The following is a 24,748-nucleotide window of genomic DNA, read 5'->3' as shown; positions in this document are numbered from 1 at the left end:
ATGTGTTTTTTCGTGTTGTTCGGATGGTAACCACTCCTGAAGAAGTGCCAAATGTCAAAATCCAATGGACCAGTCACTGGATAAGTTTGGCACAGAAATGTTAACATAGAGTGGTGAATAAATCGATATATCGAGTTTGAAGTCTCTGTCTCTTTTGAATATGAAAATTTAAAAGTTAAAAACCTTATAATATAAATATAAACTGTGAGAACGTCCCTTAAGGAATCTAATTAATGATCCCCTAAGGTAAGTTCTTATGCTATATTGGTAATGGTTGCTACATCCTCTGGAAAATTATATATATATATATATATATATATATATATATATATATATATATACATACCTATAATAATAATGACAATAATTCTAAGGATGGAATTTATAAATATTTAATACATTGCTGTGCACGTTTCCACAAATCACATGACTTTAGCATCAGTGTCTGTATCCTTGGGATGACTACAGTATAGTCCATAGTATCCATTGACATCCAGTTAATCATCATTCATTCATTTCATCAGGCAGTACTCACAGAAATACTTACATAGCTAGATTGGCCTTCATTCTAGCAAGAAGGGATAAACATTCCCCTGTGATTCATCCAATAATGTGGTATAGCCTGATGAAATGGGTGAATGATGATCAACTGGATGCCAACAGATACTATGGACTATACTGTACTCATCCCAAGGATATGGACTCTCATGTTAAAATCATGTGATTTGTGAAAATGTGCGTAGTGATGTATTAAATATTTATAAATTCCATCTGAGAATTATTATTATTATTATTATTATTATTATTATTATTATTATTATTATTATTATCATATTTATCCTACATTATATTGGTATAACCATGATGCAACACCGAAAAACTGACTCACTAGTCAGTATCATTAGACAGTACCAGCATAATGAAATAGGAACTTCATTTGCATACCCTTAACATTAACATAAACGAATTTAAAAGATATATATATATATATATATATGTATATATATCAGGCTGAGTAAAAAGTAAGCAATGTTTTGAAACATGAAATTCATCACAATATATTTTAACAATGCGGAAATTTTATTCATCAAAGTAAGTACAGTTATAATCAACACAGTTTTGCCAACACGTTACAAGTTTGGTTATTCCAGTACAATAAATATCTGGAGTTCTGGAGCTGATGAACTCTTTCAATGCATTTTCAGCATCAGTTTGATTTTTGAACTCCTTCTCTCACAGGGAACCATCAAGGTGCTTGAAAAAGTGGTAGTCAGTAGGAGGAAGGTCTGGGGAATAAATTGGGTGGGGAAGAACTTCATAGCCCAAGTTCCCTCAACTTTTGGAGCATCATTAGTGAAATGTGTGGTTGAGCATTGTCATGAAGAATGATCGGCCCTCTTCTGTTGACCAGTCTGGGATGAAGGAGTAGCAGTTTCTCATTCATTTAGGCAATTTCATGGCAATATGTTCCTGCAGTAATGGTTTTCTCTGGGTTTTAAGAAGTTATAGTGGATGAATCAAGCAGTACACCACCAAACAGTCACCATAACCTTCTTTTTGAAGAGCTCAGGTTTAGGAAAGTTTATGGTGCTTCATTTTGGTTCAACCACTGCGAAGAACATTTTTTACTGTTGTACAGAATCTACTTTTCATCACAAGTTACAATACAGTCAAAAAATGGATCAGTCTGGTTATGAAGAAGTGATATGCAAATTTCATATCTGCACATTTTCTGATTTTCATTCAAATCATGTGGTATCCGTTTGTCAAGCGTTTTGGGATTTTTTGATCACATGCAAATGGTTGCAGGCAGTTTTCTGGCTAACTTGAAGTTCTTTTACCAGTTCTTGAGTGGTTTTACGTGGATCTTTGTCAATGACGGCCTTGAATTGAATGTCATCAATGACAGATGGGCGTCCACTATGCTCATGATCTTCAAGGCTCAGGTCTCCACTGCAAAATCGTTTAAACCATTTTCAAGCTGACCACTCGCTGGTCATTTCTTCACCAAACGTTTTGCTGATATCGCAAGCAGTTTCAGCTGCTCTATGTCGTTTTTTTGAAGTTGAATAGCAAAATTGCTTGAATATCGCACTTTAACAGTTTCATTTCAAGTGATTGTAACAACAGTGAAAAAAATATCAATGATAATTTATTGATGCATTTGGGAAAGTTTATGTCTGTATTATCAGACAATTGCAAAAAAATGTTTAAAAAAATTCAAAACTCTGCAAAAATCCAGTATAAATTCTTCATAGTTCAAAATGTTGCTTACTTTTTATTCAACCTGAGTTGTATATGTATGTGTGTAAATATATATATACATACATATATATATATATATATATATATATATATATATATATATATATATATATATATATATATGTATATATATATATATATGTATGAAAAACGTGTAGTTGTTTTATTATTTTTATGATTATTACTTTGTATTTTATTATAGTTCTTTTTAGTGTATTTACTTATTAAATTTTTCTATATGTGACTGTGGATTTTCATGGATGAGTTCATGAGCTTTGGTTCTTTTCTCTAAATTATATATAACAGAAGTTGAAAATGCACAGGAATTTGTTTAGATTTTCTATTTAAAAATATTTAAAGACTTAACTGGTTTCACAGATTTCTTTGATTCTCAATAGTTGAGACAGAAGGACATGGAGCTATGCCACAACTGGTTTGTAAGTGTATATATGTTCATGCGTATTCAAATATGCATGTGCATTTGTGTGTGTGTGTGTGCGGTATGCATGTGGGTGTGTGTGTGTGTCTCTCTCTCACTTTATATATATATATATACACTTTATATACTCTCTTTTACTCTTTTACTTGTTTCAGTCATTTGACTGCGGCCATGCTGGAGCACCGCCTTTAGTCGAATGAAATCGACCCCAGGACTTATTCTTTGTAAGCCTAGTACTTATTCTATCGGTCTCTTTTGCCGAACCGCTAAGTTACGGGGACCTAAACACATCAGCATCGGTTGTCAAGCAATGCTGGGGGGGACAAACACAGACACACAAACATGTACACACACATACATATATATATACGATGGGCTTTCAGTTTCCATCTACCAAATCCACTCACAAGGCTTTGGTCGACCCAAGGCTATAGCAGAAGACACTTGGGCAAGGTGCCATGCGGTGGGACTGAACCCAAGACCATGTGGCTGGTAAGCGAGCTACTTACCACACAGCCACTCCTGCGCCTATATATATATATATATATAAAACAGAGATGTGTGTGTAATCGCTTATCACGTGAAAACGGCTTCCCTATTTACTTCCATACTTGTGATGCATGAATAATTTGACCTCGGATAAATCTTAGGCTCTTCATTTGATTTTTTTTATTAAAAATAAATAATATTGCTTTATATTTATGATTCACTTCTTTAAAAAGGTTCCTCAATGTCAACTTCCGGTATTGACGTAACAATGGCTTACATAGTTGGGATGCAATGTCAACTTCCGGTATTGCGCGCGCGCATACACACGTGTGTCTTTGTAAATATGTTTGTATACATTTATGTATGTGTGTGTTTGTAACAGACAGAGTGTGAGTGAGTCAAGGGGTGTGTTGTCATATGCCTCCATCATTTTTGGATGTATGTGTGCGTGTGAGTGTGTGTGTGAGACAGAGTGAGAGCGGTGTGTATGTAGTATTTACTCTCTCTCTCTCTCTCATACACACGCACACGCACACACTCACACACAAAGATGTATGCATATTTATGCATGTACGTATACATGACAACAAACCTCTCTCTCTCTCTCTCTCTCTCTCTCTGTCACACACACACACACACACACATCCATTTCATCTGATGTGTAATACTGTGTGTGTGTGTGTGTGTGCGTGCATGGGGGGGGGGGTTCCACAATCGCCATTTATTTCAATTACTCTTGTGAGGATATTCACGTAAATCATTTCTTAAATTTAATCCCCATTTTAATTTTCATAAAAGTTTCCAAGTACCATCATCATCATCGTTTAACGTCCGCTTTCCATGCTAGCATGGGTTGGATGATTTGACTGAAGACTGGTGAAACCGGATGGCAACACCAGGCTCCAATCTAATTTGGCAGAGTTTCTACAGCTGGATGACCTTCCTAACGCCAACCACTCAGAGAGTGTAGTGGGTGCTTTTACGCGTCACCCGCACGAGGGCCAGTCAGGCGGTACTGGCAACGGCCACGCTCAAAATGGTGTCTTTTATGTGCCACTCTCGAGCAACGCCGGGTGCCTCTGCTAGTATATATATATATAAAATTTAAAATTTGCAATATTTAAATTTGAGCTACTAATAGTTCCATACAGTGAAAACATAATAATTTGGTAGATTTATATATCATTCCCTGAGTCTCCAAGCAACCTTTCAGGCTTGAATACACAAATATGGCTTGTCATATTTGAAAAACCAAGAAAGGATGCTGGTCTACGAGTAAACACAAGAAAAAGCAAGAAAAGAGTGAATACAAATGGTGAAATGAAAGAAGACAGAATAAGAAAACAAAAGATAAATAGATAATGGGGGAAAAGAGAGAAAGGAAAAGATAATCAAGTGTTGCATCCCCTTTATAATTAACCAATGGGGAGAAGGTTAAAGTCAGTGAGACAGCATGCTCAATCCAGAGAGAGTAGTGTTCTCCTGTTCAACATCTGTGATCTGCTGACATTTATGATCTTGTGGGTCTTTATATATTAGATAAACTGAGATCCAAGTTCTCATCCCATAATATTGGTCTATACTGTGACAATGGTTTGGGCTTATCTCACAACTGTGAAGGACACAGATTTGATAAATTTAGAAAAACTCTCATGGCATGGGATGGAAAATATGTACATTCAGTTTGCAAGAGATACAAGTGCAAAGCCAGATACAGAAGGCTGGTGGTTATGGATGCAGAGGAGTAACTTGAAGATTGAAACATGCACTTATATGTACAGCATAAGAACAAGCATTGAGGGCAAACTATGTGAAGTGCAGAATTGATAACACAACCGAGAGCAACAAATGCAGAATGAGTGGTGAGAGGGTTGAAATAGTGTGGCACATTGTTAACGAACACCTGAAATTGATACAACATAAACACAAAAGGTGACATGACAATGTGGCAAGAACGATCCATTGGGAGCTGTATGGAAATTATGATCTAGAAAGCTCAAATATGTGGTATGACAAAATCCCAGACTGAGTTAATGAGAATGAAGACTGCAAAATCCTGTGAGATGCAATGATTCAGTTTGACCACCAGATTAAACATCAGAAACCTGACGTTGTAGTGAACAAAAAAGAAAAAAACATGCCTGATAACTGACATAGCATGTTCTGGTGACAACAGGATGGGAGAGAAAGAAGAAGAAAAGGTGAACAATTATGATGAATTAAAGTGAGAAATATATAGGTTGTGAGCAATGAAGAAAATGAACATGATAACAATAGTGATTGGTGCACTTGGAAGCATAAGTACCCATCTATCAACGTGACTCAAAAAGATTGGAATGAATGTAAAGATGGAACATCTACAAAAATCATCATTGCTTGGAACTGCAAGATTCTTCTGCAGGGTTCTTGAAGTAAACAAATGTCACCTTAGTTTGCTGGCTGTGGGCAGTTGATACTTTCTATCATACCCAGCAAAATAAAGCTGAGATTTTTCATGATATAATAATAATAATAATAATAATAATAATAATAAAGGCATCTAATTACCAGATGACCAGACATTACAATCATTGAAAGGAGGAGAGAGTTATAAGTATCTAGGAGTATTAGAATCTGACAGAGTACTAACTACAGAAATGAAAATGAAAATTAAGGAGAACATCAGAAGGGTGAGAGAGCTAATGAAGTCAAAGCTAAATGGTCTAAATCTAGTGAAGGCTGTAAATACTTGGGCAGTATCAGTACTTAGATATTCAGCAGCTTTTGTAGATTAGACAAAAACTGAATTATCAAGTTAGACAGAACTAGGAAGGAATTCAATATGAATGGAGGACTCCACCCAAGACCAGCAGTAGCAAGATTATACTTACCTAGACAGGAAGGTGGAAGCAGGTTAATATTAGTAGAACACTTTGTGGAGTTAGAGTAGATGTAACTCCTATGTAGGTAACAGTGAAGAAAATTTATTAAAAGTTGCTAGCCACAGCAAGACAGGGAAACCAAAAACCCAAACAAAGATGAAAACCAAAAACAAGAACAGAAATTATTTGACTGGCAGAAGGCGTTGCATGGTAGATTCCCCAAGATAGTTGCAGCAAATAGTAGTAGTGAGACATGGTTATGGTTGCAGAAAAGAAAGCTGAAAAGGGAGACAGAAAGTTTGTTAGTAGCTGCACAAGATCAAGCATTAATGGATAAAAGCCAAGACAGACAAAAACCAAGTAGATTCCCAATGTAGGTTATACAAATCAAAAGAGGAAAGCATTACTCATATAGTAAGTGAATGTAACATTCTGGCAAAGAAAAAATACAAGAAAATACATGTCAACCTGGGGAGAGTAATCTGCCGAGAGTTGTGTAGAAAGCTAGGATTTGAACATAGTGATAAATGGTATGAACATGAACCTAGTAAAGTACTAGAAAGTAAGAAATACAAGACGTTTTGGGACTTTAACATTCAGACCAACAGAGTAATAGAAGCTGGACGGTCTGATTTAGTAGTAAATAAAGAGAATAGAAAATGCCAGATAACTGACTTTACAGTCTCAAATGATGATAAAAATCAACATGAGAGTTATAGAAAAAATAGCAAAGTACCAGGCCCTAGCCATTGAATTACAATGGAAAGTGCAGGTAAAATGTATCCCAGTAGTTGTAGGTGCATTGGGTACTATCCCTAAAGATTTGAACAGATGGATAGAGGAAATAGGCATAAAACCCAGTTAAGTACAGCTCCAGAAAACAGTGTTGTTCAGAGGGTTCTTGGTATTTAGGGTTACCAGTAGCTCAATGTTAGGATTTTTTTTTTCTTTTCCAACAGTCTAATCTGTTGTGTGTATATGAAAAAATAATAAATGCCCTGATGCAGTACCAGGTAGTGGCTCTCGTGGCTTCTCAATATAACTGATTGGAAGTGTTATCATATACATGTTTTGTCTTGGTGTAAAAGATGGGCTAGTATTCTGCTCAATACTAGAGATTTGCTAGTCAGTTGTTTGACTTTAACCAGTTAAGCATGTCCCTTAGTAGATGATGATATGAGCATCTCTTATCATGAGCAGGTGTAGGTAGGGAGCATCATAGCCGTGTGTTGAGAGGAATTCTTTGGGGTTTGAATAATTCACCTCTGGAAACATGGGTGTTTCATTCAACATCCTTAAACAAACCTTATTCAGGGACCTTTTGAGCAAGATGGGCTACTCAATCTGAAGAAAATTCTAACTGGGTCACCTGTAAGGTCATGCGCTGTTTATCTTGATATGCAATCACCATACATATGGTTGTAATACATGTGCCTGGTAGTCATAATGAGCATACTGGGCTTCATATGTTTTACCCCAGTGTCACTTTGATGGCATGCATTGCTCTTTCACTCAATGATAATAATAAACTAAATTGGAAATATATTTAAAAAAATAACAAGTTGGAAAGCTCCTGGATCAGATGGTGTTCGGAGATTCTGACTTTAAACTCTTACAAGTATGCACAGCTATAAACAACTCCTTCTTTATTGACTATAGAAAATGTAACACTAACATGGATGGCTAAAGAAAAGCCAGTGAAAATACAGGACAAAGAAAGAGGAGGGAACTCAGTAATTTATAAACCTATTACATGCTTTATCAAACTCAGGAAATTATTAACAGGCTCTATAGCAGATAAACTGTACACCTTTCAGAAGAATCTCTTACAAAGAGGAGCAAAAGGGATACAGAAAGAAGTTAAATGCAATTGTTGATCTGTTGCATATTGACAGCATAATATCAAGTGAGGAAAGAATAAGAAAGAAAATCTTAGCTTTTGATTGGATAGAAAGTTTACAAGCATGTTCCACATTGCTTATCCTTGGAGTACCTGGAGACACTTGGGGGTCAATAAAAAGATTAACAGTTTTTTTTTTTAGAAAAAAACAATGAGATCATGGGAAGTAGAACTCAACTATAGAAATGAATCATTGTGGAAATATGAAAATACACAGGGGAATATTTCAGATAGACTCACTCTCTTAACTACTTTTCATCACTGAGTTAATCCCTCTGATAAGCATACTGAGTAAATCCAGGCCTGCCTCTGAGCTAGTTAAAGCCAGGTGAAAATAAATCACCAGCTATATACAGATAACCTCAAACTGTACACATAAAATTAGAAAGACCTGGATTCTCTGATTCAAAGAGTAAAAATATTTTGCAAGGAGATTGGTGTGCATCATCATTGTTTAACATCCACTTTCCATGCTGGAATGGGTTGGACGGTTTGACATGGAGCTGACTAGCAGGGAGCTGTTCAGACTCTAGCAATTAGCTGAAGCAGAGTTTCTACGGCTGGATGCCCTTCCTAATGCCAACTGCTTAACAGAGTGTGCTGGGTGCTTTTTATGTGTCAATAGCACATTCGGTTTCTATACTAACATGGGTTGGATGGTTTGACAGGAGCTGGTCAGCCGAAGGCTCCATGTCTGTCTTGCATGGTTTCTACAGCTGGATACCCATCCTAACACTAACCACTCTACAGAGTGTACTTTTACACAGCACTGGCATGAGTGCTTTTACAAGGCACCAGCACAAATGCCTTTTACATGACACTAGTTTGGGATATCTAAGTACAAAAATTTAATTATGGAAAGAGGCTGAGACATTAAATCTGATGGTATAAAGATATCATATGATGATATCATTAGATTACTAAGAGATAATGAAGGAGACAAGTGCTTAGGATGTTGCAGAATAATAATGTAATTAAAAGAGAAATTAAAATGAGAGAGCAAGTCTCTGAAGGTGAGGAGGTTTAGGAAGGTGCTTGAAACAAAACTAAATGGAGAGAATGTCGTTAAGACATGTCAGTATTGAGACACTCTGTACCATTTCTAAAATAGATAAAGACAGCACTACAGGAATTAGACAGAACTACACAGCTGCTCAGAATTCTCACAATACACACCACCCTAAAAATAATACTGAGAGGGTCTGCTTACCAAGAAAGGAAGAAGGTTGAGGTTTGTTCAATACAGAAGATGTCATCAATACTGTAATATTGGGTTTGAATAACTATGTTGAGTAAGGTGAAGAATGAATATTATCTGCAGCTAGAAATATCCAGAAAGAAGAACAGCAGGACAAACAGTTGGGCATAGAAGGAATTACCTGAACAATTCATGCAACAAACTGAAGATGTTGGAAAGGATGAAAAACACTGACCTCAGAAGCATTTGAACTCAAAACATAAAGACAGATGAAATACTGGTAAGTCATATTTTGTGTGAGGCTGAATCTCCCTGAGAACTACGTTAATGTTATGCAAGTCTGTAGAGTACTCAGCCATTTGTGAGTTAATTTTATCGTCGTGTGGTAATCATCATCATCATCATCATCATCGTTTAACGTCCGCTTTCCATGCTAGCATGGGTTGGACGATTTGACTGAGGACTGGTGAAACCGGATGGCAACACCAGGCTCCAGTCTGATTTGGCAGAGTTTCTACAGCTGGATGCCCTTCCTAACGCCAACCACTCAGAGAGTGTAGTGGGTGCTTTTACGTGTCACCCGCACGAAAACGGCCACGCTCGAAATGGTGTTTTTTATGTGCCACCCGCACAAGCCAGTCCAGGGGCACTGGCAACGATCTCGCTCGAAAATCCTACAGGAGCCAGTCAGGCGGTACTGGCAACGGCCACGCTCAAAATGGTGCATCTCATGTGCCACCCGCACAAGAACCAGTCCAGGGGCACTGGCAACGATCTTACTTGGCTTGCCGGGTCTTCTCACGCACAGCCCATTTCCAAAGGTCTCGGTCCGTAGTCATCGCCTCGGTGAGGCCCAATGTACGAAGGTCTTGCCTCACCACCTCAGCCCAGGTCTTCCTGGGCCTACCTCTTCCACGGGTTCCCTCAACTGTTAGGGTGTGGCACTTTTTCATGCAGCTATCCTCCTCCATTCTCACCACATGTCCATACCAGCGCAATCGTCTCTCTTGCACGCCACAACTGATGCTTCTAATGTTCAGCTTTTCTCTCAAGATACTTACACTCTGACGGGTATTCACATTGACATTACACATCCAACGGAGCATACTGGCTTCATTCCTTGCGAGCTTACGTATGTCCTCAGCAGTTACAGCCCATGTTTCACTGCCATGTAGCATGGTTGTTCGTACGCATGCGTCATACAGTCTGCCTTTTACTCTGAGTGAGAGTCCCTTTGTCGCCAGCAGGGGTAAGAGCTCTCTAAACTTTGCCCAGGCTATTCTTATTCTAGCAGCTACACTTTCAGCGCACCCACCCCCACTACTAACTTGGTCGCCCAGATAGCGGAAGCTATCAACCCCAATACATGACAGGTATCTTAATACATGACAGGTATCTTAAATCAACCCCAATACATGACAGGTATCTTAAATCAACCCCAATACATGACAGGTATCTTATTTTATCAAGTCCAAAATAATGGAAGGCAAAGTTGACCTTAGTGGGATTTCGGTTCAGAATGTAAAGAACCAGGAGAAAAATCACAAAGCAATTTGTCTGACTCTGTAATGGTTCTGCCAATTCACAACCTTCAATAATAATTGCTTCTAATTTTGGTACAAAGCCATAGATTTTGAGGGGAGGTGTAAGTCAATTACAACAATCCTGACACTTGACTGGTACTTAACTTTATCAACCTTGAATGGATGAAAAGCAAAATTAGCCTTGGTAAGATTTGAACTTAAATTGTAAAGAGCTGGAACAAATACCACAAGGTATTTTTTCTGATGTTCTAACAATTCTACACAAAAAGCTAACAAGAACAAATCTTGAAGGTTGGCTGTCACTCCTAAGGTGACACCAAACAAAACCCATGAGTCAACAAAAAAATTTTTTAATACCCCATCCTCTTACTAGGAGTAAATTATGAGAACCAAAAATCTCCACGCCCAGCCACAACTACTCAAGACAGGAAGAATTACCTACAGCAATAATGTCAATGAAAAATGAATGATCAGGAATCAACCCCTTTAACAGATTTTGACGTATTCCCTGTAGATTTTCAGGTGAAAGTATATTGCTGCTAGGCAACTAGATACGATATGATTGGTGGTTTCTTCAAAGGTTCATATACCCTACAGGTTTTGTCTGTGCCATCATCGATGGAGCTGTAGTGGTATGACCTGGTACTAAGATAGTGATATTGGGTGGCAATGATATCATTATTATCATTCCTTTTGTATGTCTTGTTTTATATTCTGTGAGGCCAGCTCCATTACATCCAATCCTTCCTTCCCAGAACTTCATCCCTCTGGAATTCTTTTTCTGCCTAAGTTTTTCCTGCAGCAATTAACTTGCAAATTATTCAAAAGAAACATCAGTCACGTCGATCTAACCAGTCTGGAAGCATAACCCCTTCCTCTAAATTCAAACAAATGCACAAAACCAACCACAAGAGCAAAAGAACGGTAACTGCCCACCACCAGAACCAGTGAGAAAATGAACCTTGATGAAGTCACTTGACCAGCCAGAAATAATAGTCCAATCTCCCTCAAATCATTAAAACACACCCCTAAAAATTACGAATGGTCATGATTAGAATGCCTTTTATCATACGCCTGCTGAATCGAGATGAATATTGTGGTAAACAAGCAAGGGCTTCTATACATAGTCATTCAATAGCAGCTGAAACTCCACTAAATTACACTTTACGGTCGTAAAAAAAAAGTATACATTGGATAAGGGGGGAAAAATAATATAATATATTTAAAAAATGTGGTAATCACAACACCAGGAAGAGACTGAGTGGGCATTGGATGAAATGCAATATGCTCAGTGGCAAGCAAGGGGGGTAAAACCCTGTAGTTATGTCTATGCCCAATAGGCATATTCATTTTTCTGAAAGTTATGACCTCCCAAAGTCTGGGGGGGGGGGGTAAACCCTGTAGTTATGCCCAATAAAGCAGTGTATGTCGTGGTGTGTGTGGTATTGACATTATCAGTTGTTGACATCCAGCATGCTGTTGTTTGTTTGTTTTTTCGTTAACGGGTGAGGATTTTTATATTGACCGATAAATATGCATGGTTGTAAATGTGAAAGTCATTAGGTCCACAACCTACCGACGTCTTAAAAGTTTGCTCCTTCAGAGCTGAGTACGTATACATATCATCTATAAATAAGGGACTCTACTTACCCGGAATGCTTCTTTGTTTACTAAAGTTTCGATTCACCCTGATCATGGAAACAACCAAAAAAATATTCTAAATAGAGACTTATTTGCTTTACAAACAATATCGATGTTTTATAGATATTAAATATATTGAAAAGTAACTTTTCAAATTGCTAAATTTGTATTTAACATCAGTAACGAGTTGTTGTTAGTAACGGTCTTGTAGCGGTGTTACATGAAATCAAGTTCCTCGCGATCCAAATTTTTCCATGTTACATTAACATTTTCACATTTTCTACAATACATTATTCTGACGAGTGGAGCTGGGCTAATGGGATGCAAACTACCCAGTTGGTACGTATGTGTTTGTGCACGGTAGATAAGGGTTGGGAGACTATTGATTTGATTTCCCTCTATATACAAGCTAAATTCAGAATAAATTTTCCCCTTCTCATATATATTTTTATTGGGAACCAAAAAATTAAAAGAAAACTTTACAAACTTTCAAAAGTTTTTGTATCGTAAAATTTTGTACTTCGTTTAGATAAGTTTGTTCCTCATTATAAATTGTTACTCGAAGCACATGCAAACAAACAACAGCAGTGCATCATATGTTTATGGTAATCTTCCAGTTTCGGGAGGTAAAAAAAGTAAATAAAAATACAAGGGAAATAACTTAACGTCTTACTAGTATTATCCGTACTCTCCTCACCCCACCCGTTCGCGAGCGCGCATTCTTCATATTCGTTCACAGCAAGTTGTTTTACACCTATTACACTAATTTATTTTTTTTTATTTTTGAGCTCGGGTCAAACGCTTTAGTTTGACTGTTATTTCCCTATACTGGAAGATTACCATAAGTTGTTGTGCAGCCGGTACTATGATATTCAATCTTGTGTGTGATTTATATATAAACAGTTAACTTCAATCACGTGTGTGATTTTATTTATAAACAGCTAAAAAAAAAAACATTTCAGAGTAGTACGGATAATACTAGTAAGACGTTAAGTTATTTCCCTTGTATTTTATTTACTTTTTTACCTCCCGAAACTGGAAGATTACCGTTTAAAAATAAAAGCTTTTATAATACCGACTGCTACCAACATTATTTATAATTGTTTTGAGAAAGGAAACAAATGTGACTATTTCCTTCGCTACTACCAAATCACTTCCCTAAATGTGTGATTATCACTATATTTTCAACATAAGTAGTCCATGGGAGACAATTCTGCATGAAACCTTGGGTTAAAACTGTCACATTTGACATGAGTACATCCTTCATGGTTTGCATTTTAGCAACGCTGCATCCAAAGGGCTTCACTAAATCTAAATAACTTAGATTAAGAATTTTCTTTTAGTTGTTTCTATCGTAGCATTTGTTGAAAAAAATCTCCTCAGCCTGAGTATGCAATTAAGAAGTTCACTTTTTATTCATATGGTCCCAGGTCGATCCCACTACTAAACATCAACCATTCACTTAAACAATGCAATATTTCGTGGCTAGAACTTGTAGATGTGTGTTTTTCTGAGAGTTTTATTTAGTTCTTCTCAAGAGAGTTCAAGCCAGTCATTTGAACAAAGCAACAAAACTTTTTGAGTTAAGAGAGTTCCCATTGTTTGTAAATTTGTGGTTGAATTGGTATGCTGACTCCTCTGCCAATTGCTGGCTCTTAAACTTCTTAGATGTTGAAGATGTGGTGTAATGCTTTTCAATGGACTGAATTTTCATTTCCTGACCATATTTCATCCTCTGTCACCAGATTGAAATATTTATATATATATATATATATATATATATATATAAGAGAGTCAAGACTATTGAAAAGGTTGCAAGGCACAACAAAAATTTTAGGAAAATAAAAATAAGAAATAAGTGGAAATTTTACCGGTGAGTGTGTTAAATTTTAAGGCACAATAAGAAAATAACTCTCCCCAGACACAACAGTATATACATAGAAATATATATATATTTCTATATATATATAGATATATATAGCTTGCCTTCCTTGTCAATCATTGAAATAGTGAATTCGGTGGCTATTGAGTTGTTTTGACTCTTATTTCTAGCAATACTGGTGCTGGTTAGTACCCTTTATAACTTTAGTGATGTATATATTTCTGCCTTAGGTTGAAAAATTACAAATTAGCCACCCATATTATTTATAATTTCCACTTTTACCGTTTATGAAGTCAGTGTATGATTTCAAGGGAAATCTTATAAACAGACAAGGTGAACTATGTTTAACCCTAGGCGTAGTGAGAGCCACCAATGAGCATTATGATGCATGAGCATCCAAATGTGAAATTATCAATGATCTGCATGTTTAAATTATATCACAGCTTCCTTACCCTTTTCCCTTACTGCTTTATGGTATGTAACCCCCCCCCCCATTTTATGCTTAATCTTTACCATGTATATATATTTATATATAGTTAGCTATATCTGCATTTAAACTTTTAACCTTTTTATAGATGAAAGCAATGTCTCTCCTACATACATGACCAAATTTGTGATTTTAATTTTAATACATCGATATAGTATCTTTTAGTTATTCTTATTCCTTATACTTACATGCATGTTTAAATTGTTTAACAACTTATCTACCCATTTTTCTCACACTATACTCTCTTTAGCCCTTTTATGGTTCCCCCATTATATTTATTCCTTACCATGTATATATGTTTGTTTATATCTGTATTTATATATTTACCCTTTTTTATTCATATTGCTTGACTTATCAATTTATGAATTATATGATTATAAACTCCATATTTATTATGTATTCATACTATGTTTACAGTATATCTTGCACATATCTCAAAATACTCTAACTTTATTGTTCCCCTATTATATTGATTTCTTACCATGTGTATTTATCTATTCATATCTATATTTTTACAACTAATCCTTTTAATTATTTTCGGATTAATTGGCTTTACCATTTAAACTATATTTGGTCCACCTATATATATATATATATATATATATATATATATATATATATATATAGGTAAATTGAAATTTAGAGGTAATACTTGACAATTGTAAGCACCTGTGTATTCCAGCTAGTGGTTGCGGTGAAAGAATAAATTGTAAATCCAAAACAAAAAAATAACAACAAAATTACAAAGGATTCCGCGGTACACGTGTTTCAAGCTCTACATGTGTATAATATAATATAATATAATATAATATAACATAATATAATATGTGTATAATCTACAATGTAAAGCTATCCTCAGCCGCAAAATTATCTCTCTCCCAGGAAATTATACCATCTCGACGTTGAAGTAGGAAGAAATGTGTGATGTAAGAGGTGAAGATCCTTTCGGTATCCTGTATAGTACTATATCGGGTATAATTCTCCACCTGGACATAATCTCTCCGGTCCTTTGAAAACCTTCCATACCTTGCGACGATTCAGTGTGTAGTGTTAAGTTGGTGGTTAAGAACAATACAATACCATAAAAATACATACACAGATATTCATGTAAAAAAGTAAGAATAAACTTAAAATAAAAATAAAACTTAAAATAAAATAAAATAAAAAATAAATAAAATAAAAAAAAACAATAAAACTAAAGAATAAAGGGAGTCATATCGGTGGGGCGGGTAATCTAGGAAGTAATAAGAAAAAAACTGGATAGTCAAGTAAGCTACATCGATGGGTTGGTGAAGGGTGGTGAGGAACAATCTAAATGTAGAAGAAGATAAAGTGATAAATAGAATAGATGCAGAGATCTTAAAGGTCGTAAGGGATAGATATGTATGAGCTGTGTCTGTCTATCTCAGTGGTGGGTCGTAAATAAGAAGTGTCATGCCAGAATAGACTACACACTGAATCGTCGCAAAGTATGGAAGGTTTTCGAAGGACCGGAGAGATTATGTCCGGGTGGAGAATTATACCAGATATAGTACTATACAGAATACCGAAAGGATCTTCACCTCTTACATCACACATTTCTTCCTACTTCAACGTCGAGATGGTATAATTTTCTGGGAGAGAGATAATTTTGCGGCTGAGGATAGCTTTACATTGTAGATTATACACATATTATATTATGTTATATTATATTATATTATACACATGTAGAGCTTGAAACACGTGTACCGCGGAATCCTTTGTAGTTTTGTTGTTATTTTTTTGTTTTGGATTTACAATTTATATATATATATACATATATATTTATATATTATAGTAACAGTTTCTTGTACCTACCTCCTAATAAACTATTATTCCCTTTATCTTCCAGCCTTTAATTAATTAAATATTTTACTTTCTTTTTTTCTTCTTATTCTTGATAGCATGCTTTAATATTTTTAGTTATAAATCCACTTAACTTATTATTTAATATAGTATTTTTACTTCATACCTTGCACTCCTCTTCTAAGACTATAATCCCCACATTTTCTCTCTAGCCCCATTTACTTATTTGTTTTGCTTTCTAGTAAATTATCTATTACCTCCCCTCGACTGTTTTTCTTTTCCATTAATTTTACGTATTTGGTCCTATCTTCACCTATATATATGTACTATATATAATTACAGTTTACTTTTACCTATCTCCTAGCAAGCATAATTCCTTTTATAACTCCTCTGTATCCCCTCTCTGTCTTTCTACATATTGCTATTTCATGTACAATAAACTTTTTACGCTTTTTATATCCTTACATGAAGGTATAGCTAACCATTAACATATTCATTTATGATAATAATAATAATTTTTTTTGCTTTAATTTTGAATTATACTATAAGAACCTCACATTTTAGCTTTTTTCTAATTCTCCATAAAATATACAGGCTTACATTTACCAGATCTCATTTTGTGTATGTCACTAATTTAGATTGTTCCTAGTTTTTCATTAGCTCTTCACCTCTAAATTAAGTGTACTATATGAACCAAACCTGTAGCTATTTTCTAACTCACTGTAAATAATACATATTTATTTCTACCTGATTTCACTTTGGTATGTCCCTAATTTAGATTATTCCCAGCTGTTCTTTAGCTCTTCACCTCTATATTAATACCTACGTCCAGTTTTGAGGGCCTTATATTTAACTATTTAAATCATCATCATCGTCATCATCTAACGTCCGCTTTCCATGCTAGCATGGGTTGGACGATTTGACAAAGGACTGGCGGACCAGGTGGCTACACCAGGCTCCAATCTGATTTGCCCTTCCTAACGCCAACCACTCCGAGAGTGTAGTGGGTACTTTAACGTGCCACCGGCACAAAGGCCAGTCAGGAGGTACTGGCAATGGCCACACTCGAAATGGTGTATTTTACATGCCACCTGCACAGGAGCCAGTCCAGCGGCACTGGCAAATAATCTTATTAATACGTTTTAATTTAACTTGTTGAATTGACCCATATTTGAGCCCTTATTATTACTTTTATTAGCATATATTTATTCCCTTTAATTCTTATTTATTTATGTTAAATACTATATCTTCTTACCTGAGCCTCTTCGCATATTTACATCAAGTATCTCACCAAAGGGAATGCTGCATATCTGAAATTTTTAAATTTTTGTCCAATAGTTCTTTATCTTCATTAGTCTAGCTCAATAATAAATGTTTTTAAGGAGTGAAAGGTTATATTTTGTAAGTCTTTATCTATCTATTTAGTTTTAATCTATCTATTTTTACTTTTTACTCTATTTTGTTTTATATATTTTACTTTATTCTTGTGTTTTTTTTATAATTTTCATGTACCCTAGCATTAAGTTAATATATCTTATAAGTCTTTTAACTCTTTTGATATTTATAATAATTAATAGATTGCCTGGAATGTCTTCCACCTTAATTAAATATTAATTATAACTATACACACTTGAATTAAACTCTACATACTAATTTTCTATTGATTTGATGGACATAATATCACAATATGACATTTTTACCAATATATCTACTTGAGGTTTCTTATACCTAACACTCTAAATGAATATATTGATTTATTTTTACTTTACAACTCTAATATAGACAACCTTCCTCCCCTTTCTAAGGTCTATTCCATGGTTAATACTATATTCTTTATGTATAAATTTTATCAGTTAATGGTTTGCAGCTGTTTATTCAACATGCAGGAATTGAACACCTCTTTTGTATATCATAAACTACCTCTGATGAGATTCGACTTTCAAATAATTTTCAATTTTATTAATTAATTTTCTAAAGGTCTTGAACTGAAACAGCTGTAAGAGATGTTTGTCAATTTTTTAATTAATAAATAATAATTTATTAATTACCTCTCTATTTTCTTATTTTATTATAATAAATAAACATATATAAACCCCGGTTGAGTATTAACTGTAATGTTCAACATTCTTTATGTCAGTAACTAACCAGTACTTTCATAAGATTTTGCTATCCCTGAATGAGGTTTGTAACCTCTATTTGTATTTCTGTATGTATATATATATATATATATATATATATATATATATATATATATATATATATATATATATATTTAAGAATTTAAGGATTGGAGAAAACGCATGTTATAATTGCATACTTTATTCCTACATATGTTTCAAATGATTACAACCTGTGTGATCCATAGGGATCTTTGATATTAAAATTGTAACCTTCTCATCAGGGAAAGCATTCTTAAATATACTCAAATACCCAAGATTTCAAGGAGTTCCTGCCTTAAAAACAGGAGCTAACCACAGTTATTTTGTGTTCTTTGCTACATTGGTTTCTATTAACCCATTTATTCTATCAGAAGAATTTTTATTCATTAAGATAGAAGAAATACACATAATTATATATATATATATATATATATATATATATATATATATATATATATAATGCAAGAGAGTTAGGGGTTGAGGATTCAACCCACTAAGGGATAGTATCTATCTAATATACTGCTCCTGTACTTTGTGGGGGGGGGGGGGGGGTTTGTCACTTTAGCTATGAATTAAATTAATGAATTCAACAGGATACACTGTCTGCAGGTAGTTGGGTTCAGCATATTATCCTCCATTTTCTAATTGATATATATATATATATATAACTTTTGGCCAACAGGTATATATATATATATATTCAAAGACAATCTGAAGCAATGTAATATTTCATTTTCATTCTGAGAAAACAAAGCATTAGAATGCTGGCCTTGGTGCCAATCCTGCTTCTCTTCAGTTCAAAGATTTTAACAAAGTCAACTCCAACATCGGGACCAACTTCATTTGAGCATGAAGGCATGGTAGCAAAATGCCACCCCTCTAAATGAAAACCTTACCTGTCATTGTGGTTTTGTACCCTGGAGCAAAGCAGGCCTTGCCGTCCACTCAAGAAAACACATAGTAAATGATCCACAAGCACTTGAGCAAACTGAATCCTCATCTTGTTTCAGTTGCCAAAAGGCTTGCAAAGCACCAGCAGGCTTCAAGAGACACATGTATATCTATAGAACATGATAACCACTTTATTTTACTGAACCCTCCTTTATCATTCACAACGAAAGAATCCATCATGTGTGTGTGTGTGTGTGTTCATATTGCCTGAAGAACACAACTAGATCTCATAATGCAGGGAAACAGTTGCATAATCAAGTACCTACACTCCTGGAGAACTACATTGAATGGAAACAATTGTAGTGATTAAAAGATAAATGTCCAGCAATATTTTTTCTTGTTGACTCTAATATTTTCAATTGTCTATTCACACACAACAGATGCTCAAACACAAACCTGGAAGTACATATAATACTACTAGATAGCACAGTAGTGCTATCTGAAGGTGGACAAGCTTTTTATATGGTATTCTACTACGTTCTTAACAGAATATACCATAACTATATATATATATATATATATATATATATATATATATATATATATATATATATTTAGCAGAGACGATTTATAGTGTCACCAATTTAATGAGTGTGGTCACTAATTTATAGTATGAAAATGTTCATGGAAAAGCCCAGTAAATGAGCTTTTGAGAAGCATGTGTAACAGAATATCAGAAGGCAGTTTTTAAATGAATAATTTAGTTTATTAAATTTTTATAATAGCTAACAAGTAAAAAGAGTGTAGCCTGTGTGTATGCATGTGTCAGGAAAAGCATTATAACTTACGTTTGAAAAACAGATTTGGTTGGAAGTCATTATAAGCCAAAAGGAAAGGAGCTAGCTTAAATGAAAATATACTGTTCATTATGAGGCAGAGTTGTGGCTGATGTCATCCAGACTTTCGCGAAGCAAAGTTAGCATAAATGAAATAGGCTGTTCATGATGTGACAAATCAAGAGCTGATATAATTCAGAGTTAGCTGCGCGAAGTTGGAGACAAAAACAAAGAAGCTGTTCCATGAGGAAGAAGTGATGTTGGTGGTTCGCAGTCTGTCTCCTAACTGATTAAAACTCCCACTTCACTTCATGGGCAGAGAACTGATTGGTTGGAGAATGCCATAGCACGACTGTGCTATGATGCGACAACAAAAATAACTTTCCTGAAATGCTACACACACACACATATATATACGTGGTCTGATCAATAAGTATCCAGATGGTTACCATAATAACAAGACAGGCAAAGTGAAGCCACTTGGCACAGATTGACCTTGAGCCCTGCCATGCACGCACCCTAAGTTTTAACGTTCTAGCTCACTTCTGCTGTTTACAGCAGTGCTTGGAAGGAAAGTGTGTAGTGTGTGATCATCGCATTGACCATGACAGAGAAAGTTGAACAGAGAATCTGCATCATATTTTGCTCAAAGCTTGGTGGTACCTGCTCAAAAACCCATGCAAAGTTTTCAAAAGGTTTCCATCATTATCAACGCAATCAAGGTGATCTTGTACAACTGAAACCTGGGTGTCTTTTTGGTCAGCAGAAAGCAGTTTTGACACAAACTTGGCGGACACGCGTCTCATACACAAATCTTCACTGATAATGGACTGAACTGAACCATAACGAATCTGCACATCCTCTGATAACTTACAAATGGTGATTCAACGATTTCCATTCACAGCTGCATGCACATCTTCGATGTTTTTCTCAGTTCTGCTGGTTGTGGGCTTCCCAGAACGTTCGTCAATATCAAAATTTTTCGGCCATCTTGCAAACGTCTCAACCACTTGTACACTTATGTGCAACTCATACACTTCTCTCCATACACTTTCTGCAACTTTACATAGGCCTCTGAGCAGATATCACCATAACAACTTTCTCTGTCATGGTTAGTGTGACGATCACACGCTACAAATCTTCCTTCCAAGCACTGCTGTAAACAGCGGCAATGAGACAGAATGTTAAAACTTATTGCACATGTACAGCAGAGTTCAAGGTCAATCTTTTGTCAAGTGGCTTTACTCTGCATGTTTTAGCTTCGTTACTATGGCAACAACCCGGATACTTATTGATCAGAACTCGTATATATTCTTTTATTCTTTTGGCCTCGGATGGTTGCGTTCCTTGATCGTAGAAAAATGCCTTCCAACTCATTCGCCGTATGAGGTCTATCATTTTCTCTAGCAGCATTTTTGTATAGAACTCATTGGATGGTGTTGGGATATCCTTCGTAGAATAACCAATATCGTAACGTTCTATGCTCTCCGAGAGCTAGTGGCAATCTCTCTATATATAAAAGTGAGGTTGTGTGTGTGTGTATGTGTGGGGAGGGTAAATCGAAATTTTGAAAATGCGATTTTTTGAAAATTTTTTTTTTTTCAGAATCGGATCCTTCATAACCAAAAACGTAGGATTCCATAAAAAAGATCAATATATATCCATTTTGCCTGAAATTATGTCGGAAAAATCGGATCTTGTGGATTTTCCGAAAGTCCCCTCTCCACCCCCAGGGTCGTCAGTGCGCATTTTTTTTCATATTCGTTTTCTACATACATGTTAACACCCAACAGACTGGCTTATTATTTTTTCTTTTTTGTTCCCGGGTGAGGATCTTTATATTGACCAAAAAAATCAATATATATCCATTTTATCGAAAGTTATGAGGGAAAAATCGGATCTTTTTTTTTCATATTCGTTCTCTACATACTTGTTAACACCCAGCAGGCTGATTATTATTATTATTTTTCTGTTGTTCTCCGGTGAAGATCTTTATATTGATCTATTTTTCCTCATAGTCTCATGTGGTTGTATAAGAATTATGAGCTTGTCACAATAAACGTCGTAAATTGTATTGCAATTATAATCATTATTAGTTTAGAATTATAGTACACAACGTATAACCACTGAAAAAATAACTAAAAAGAAACTAAATTTTGAAGCTGCTCAATATTAGTATTTAAATTATAATATTGACTATTTTAAACGTCATCCCATGTGGTCTAGTGGTTAGGATTCCTGGCTTTCACCCAGGCGGCCCGGGTTCGATTCCCGGCATGGGAACGGCATTAATGTTTTAGAAAAATTATGAAAAAGATCGTCGCTTTCTGTAAAAGGTTCTTATATCTTTAATTATGTGAGGAAACAGCTGACTTATATTTTGAAGCCGGCGTAAAGCAAAGGAGACACAGCAATATGTGTGTGCGTTGATGGGGGTGTGCGCGACAGAAAGTGTGGTGTGCATGGGAAGTTGTTTTGTTAGTGTGTGTGAAGCGACACAGAGAAGCAATGGATGTATGTGTGTTGATGGGGTTTGCCAGACAGAAACTGTGTGTATGTGCAGGTGTATCTGAGAGAGAGAGATAACTGAATTTTTAATTATTTACTTTTTGTAGTGAGATAATGTGTGAGTGATTGACAGAGAAAAAGAGAGAGAGGTTATGTATGTATGAATGTGTGTATGGCTAGCTTCAGTGACACACACATACGTACGTACACCTATTGCATACATGTTCATGTGTGAGAGAGAGAAGGTATGTTTTTTGTTTTTGCTTGTTGTTTGCATGTATGTTGCCTCTCTGTGTCTTTACACATCACCACACTTTCTGTCTCGCACACCCCATCAACACAGATATCAGTTGCTCTCTCTGTCTCTTTCGCTTTACGCTGACTTCAAAAGATAAGTCCCCTGCTCCCCTACATAAGTAAAAAAAATTTTTTTAATTTTACGGAAAGCGACGATCTTTTTCAGACACATAAACAAAAGCACGTGCTTTATAAGTGACGTAAATTGTACTAAAAACGAAATGAAAGATTGCCAGCGATCTTACGAAAACATAATTATATAAATATATTTTACTGTCGTTTTTAATTTTCGAATTTTCAGTAAGTGAAGCATAATATTAGTAGTTTCATTACTGAGTACACATTCTGGGTAATCTGTACTTAGCCTAAACACTACTTTGAACCCGAAATCTAAAACCTTAAACTTAATCCTAGGTTCTAAAACCTAACTCAACCTCAAACCCTGATTGTTATTAAATTTTACGAGATTTTATGTTGTTATTGATAAAACCTAGAAGAAGGTACTTCTCTTTCACTCATCAAAGTGAACGGAGCTTTGGCCAGGAGGAACTGATGTCATCAGACGGTATACAACGATCATCAGGTATTTCGATCCTGAACCATATCACCCTCCCGTTGGTGGGTGATATGGCTTCCAGCTCAACTTCTCTCCCCTGCACCATAACCAGCAAACGGCTCTTTCTGCTGCCTCTCCCATACTGCACACAGCCACCCTTCGCTCTCTTCCTTTCATTCCAATAGCTGTAAGCATCCTCCGTACTGACTGGGCCGGGAAGCGAAAATTTTTCCCATGAGAGTTCCAGACACCAGTAATGAACTCATTTGCATACAGCCAATCAGAGCTCACCTTGACCCAGTAAACTCAATACAAAGAATAGTGTTGTGAGTCGACTGATTGCCAAGTTGTGCCTGATTTTAGGAGACAAGTAATTAGATTTACATCTATATGTATTATCGGATTTTGTTAGGGCTCCATATGGTAAAGATGTGAATGGGAAAAATGTGGGTAGAGGTTGATGTGCTACCAACCCTCTCCCCTTACTGTTTTAGATAGTAAACAACAACACAAGTAACTATGCAGAGGCAGCCATGGTTGAAATTAGAACAAGGACAACAAGCATTATTAAAAGAGAAAAGAAGCATGGTCATTCCTTAACCAAATGACCTTATCACCCATCACTTGTTATGTGCTCATGAATTAGTTTGATAGTTGAACTCTGATTGGCTGTATGTAAATGAGTTCATAACTGGGGTCTGGAACTCTTGTGGAAAAAAGAAAGTTCATGGTATCTCCTACAGCCAACCTTGACTGGGAAAAGTCATGACTACCATCCTTTCTCTCTGTGATTCTGCAGAAGGCTCTCGTACCTGGCACGTTTCAGTTCATAGGCCTTATCACACCCTTCTTCCTACTGGACTGTAAACCCAATCAAGATTTCCTTGCCTTTTCAGACCATGGAGCTATATCTGGCTTCAGGGTTGTATGGATGACCTGGGGAAACTGCAGTCTTTCCCCAGGACTACTTT

General features: G+C 35.7%; 1 protein-coding gene and 1 non-coding gene across 6 annotated transcripts in view; one reads left to right on the top strand and one right to left on the bottom strand.

Annotated features, from left to right (window-relative positions):
* Positions 1-20,568, bottom strand: part of LOC106871082 (uncharacterized) — a 107,870-nt gene extending 87,302 nt beyond the window's left edge. The window contains exons 1-2 of one of the 5 annotated variants that reach the window (XM_014917366.3): positions 20,429-20,560; positions 17,786-17,840 (exon numbers count right to left, since the gene is read on the bottom strand). The gene's annotated coding sequence lies outside the window, so the exon portion shown is untranslated. Of the gene's footprint in view, positions 1-6,063; positions 6,201-12,346; positions 12,566-17,785; positions 17,841-20,428 lie in introns of those variants that run through there. The other 4 variants (XM_052968928.2, XM_014917363.3, XM_014917367.3 and 1 more) reach the window with 4 other exon arrangements.
* Positions 20,569-22,627: 2,059 nt separating this feature from the next.
* On the top strand, positions 22,628-22,699 carry Trnae-uuc (transfer RNA glutamic acid (anticodon UUC)). The gene has a single exon. It is a non-coding gene; the product is annotated as a tRNA-Glu (tRNA).
* Positions 22,700-24,748: the final 2,049 nt, after the last annotated feature.

This window comes from Octopus bimaculoides, chromosome 1, assembly GCF_046866305.1.
Source record: "Octopus bimaculoides isolate indiv1 chromosome 1, ASM4686630v1, whole genome shotgun sequence".
NCBI classification, from domain to species: Eukaryota; Metazoa; Mollusca; class Cephalopoda; order Octopoda; family Octopodidae; genus Octopus; species Octopus bimaculoides.
This window is presented reverse-complemented; position numbering and strand designations above follow the sequence as displayed.